General features: G+C 35.2%; 1 long non-coding RNA gene across 1 annotated transcript; it reads right to left on the bottom strand.

The window, feature by feature from the left end:
* Positions 1 to 2,038: 2,038 nt before the first annotated feature.
* Positions 2,039 to 2,336, bottom strand: LOC120126043. The gene is made up of 2 exons (XR_005516422.1): positions 2,232 to 2,336; positions 2,039 to 2,120 (listed from the first exon to the last, which is right to left on the bottom strand). It is a non-coding gene; the product is annotated as an uncharacterized LOC120126043 (long non-coding RNA).
* Between the last annotated feature and the right edge of the window lie 474 nt (positions 2,337 to 2,810).

Genomic DNA, 2,810 nt, shown 5'->3' with positions numbered 1-2,810 from the left:
TCGATCCGGCCAACCATTTTCGACACCTCATGCACCATCGTATTCCTTGCATCGTTCTGAGTCTACCGGTGTCCTTCTAGTCTTCGTCTTCGTCAGTGCGTGAGGGTTGAGGAAGTTAAAGTTTTCGACATTTTAAAATCGAGCTCTCAATCGTTCAAAATTATGAACCGAGCTCGGTAAGTGTCTCAAAATCCCTTAAAATAATTTTATAAATTTTTGTAGAATTTTTTAGAGTCCGTAGACCGCCGTACACGACCCTTGAGTGTAGGCTTCGACCAACCGCCTGGAGAACCAGCTGACTGTTAGACTGAACCGACCGAGCCAATCAAGCTGCCTAAACCGAACCGAACTGTCTGGATTGAATCGTTGACCGTTGTTAACCATTGATTACCATTGACCGCTGTTGGCCGACCGTTGACTTTTCCGGGTACACCTATCCTGACGTTTTTCGACGTTCTGAGTCCATTTTTTAGGTTTGTTTTGCTAAATTCGAACTCGGTAAGCTTTTTCATTGATTAATCACCCGATTTGATCCATTTTTCAGAATTAAGCTATGTTTTTGATGAAATTTCTGTTGATATGTATCTGAGGAATTATTAGACATTGAATTAAAGATCGAGGGCATTCGAATGGAATTTATATGGTTGATCAATATTGAACAAAAATCGAGGTAATACATTACTACTTTTTCTTGCTTTATGAAACATGTTGGTATTAGTAAATGCATAAATGAAAATGTTTGGTCTCATCTGTGTAGTTAATTAATTTCTACACTCGGTTCGAATAAGATAAAAATTCGGTATCTTAATATGGTTTAGATGACTAATATAAGAAATTAGAGGACAATTGGAATTAAATTAAGTTATTATATTAAGTGATTAAGGAATCAACCCTGGATATGTAAATTATAATTATCCTTGATAAGAGTTTTAATACTGAAATTATTTGGTTAAGAAATTATGAAAATGCCCTTGAGAGGTAAAAATAGTCCGAGTTGACCCTAAATGAGAAAGTACTTTGAGGATTTATACTTAACTCGATAAATTACATATTTAATTATCACTAGTAGAAAAAACCCCTTTAATGACGCGCATTGCGCGTCATCTATGGGTGCGGATGACACACAAATGCCTATCGTTGAAGCCACCGACATGAATTTTTTATGACGCGCAATTGTGTGTCATAAATCTATGACGCGCATTTATGACACGCATTTATGATGCTCATTTATGACGCGCATTGAGCGTCATTGAAGCCCCGTCATAAATTAAGATGACACACATTTGTGTCATAAATTTATGACACGCATGTATGACTTACATTGAGCGTCATTGAAGCTCCCGTCAATAAAAAGATGACACACATTCAGGGGTCGTGATTGTATTTCGTAAATTATATATAATATATATATATATAATTTATATTTGATTGACAAATAATTAAACTAAATCACATTTAATTCCTCATAATACTAAATATATATCATATTATATATAAGTAATCCATTTGCATATAATATATTCACATTAAGTTATAAAAAATATTGTAATCATATGTCGATACAAAATATCACGGCATAATAAAGTTCTACAAATATGCCCTCGCCATCCGGGCGTTTACACAAGAAATCATCATCAAGTTCTACTAAAGGGGAGTCTTGTGAAAAATCAAAAGTAGCATGGTATTCCAACATATCATCAGTTTCACCATTTGCTCCATACTTGTACATCTTATGTGGTGTGAAGCCGACAACAGACAAATTCACACCTTGTCTACTTAGCAAAAAGAACACAACTTGGAAGATTCATTGCATACTACTAAGCCTGTTAACTAGTTAAGATTCTGCATAACTTTGATAAGTTAGAGAACTGCTATGTGCAATACAATTCTCCCAAGTTTCAATTCATACCTTCTGCATATTTGATCCAATGGAGTGCGGTAATGATCAAACAGTAGCCATATACCATATCCAAGCTTCCAGTGCTTTTGCAACTTGTATTTCAGAACCATATTGTGTCATTGAAGCACTAGCGCTTTTTGAACCATATTGTGTCATTGAAGTAGTGTTATTCTCACCATCAACTTGATCATTCTCATCCTTGGGAGCAGGAACTCGCTCTCTGTAAAGACGATATTCAGGCAAATTGAAATATGACACATGAACTAGACAGACTAAGTTTAGGGGAGAAATTATGGAACTAACATGATTCCTAAAATTTTATGAAGAATACCTAGGCAAAGAAGCATGATGTCTTAGAAGTGGAGTACTTCTTTCACCTTTACCATAATGCTCCTCCAAATGTGCAAATTGTCGTTTGAATCACTCAACGCCACTAATTGATTGAAAAAAGAAAAATAATACATATTTTTCTTTTATAATTAATTTCATACAACATATTTAAAGTTTGTATTAATTTTTTTGGGGTTGGGATAGGGAGGGTTAGGTTTTTTATTTAAAATTTTAGGGTTGTTGAGTGATGGGTTAGATTAAAATTTACTGATATCGGGGTTAGGTGAAAACTCTTAACTTTTGGGTCTGGGCTAGGACGATAAAAAATCTGACCCGGTCCATGTGTTGTTATCCCTAATCTCCTCCCCTAATCTTAGAGAAAAGTTCTAGATAATTAAGTGAGATAAAAATTATAATCATACCAGAGGGCCTTCAAGGTCACTAAGAAGTGTGTCCCACATGTGGAGACTGTCTGTAAAATTGAATTCATGTGTCAAGAGCAAAGTAATCCCCCTGAATGTGTAAAAATGGGGGTTAACCTGTGTGATATTTAAACACAACAGTTAGCATTCAAGCCCAA

The sequence above is a fragment of the Hibiscus syriacus genome, unplaced genomic scaffold (assembly GCF_006381635.1).
Source record: "Hibiscus syriacus cultivar Baekdansim isolate YM2019G1 unplaced genomic scaffold, ASM638163v2 tig00110450_pilon, whole genome shotgun sequence".
Lineage (NCBI taxonomy): Eukaryota > Viridiplantae > Streptophyta > Magnoliopsida > Malvales > Malvaceae > Hibiscus > Hibiscus syriacus.
Note: the sequence above shows the minus strand (reverse complement) of the source record. Positions and strands in the feature narration are given on the sequence as shown.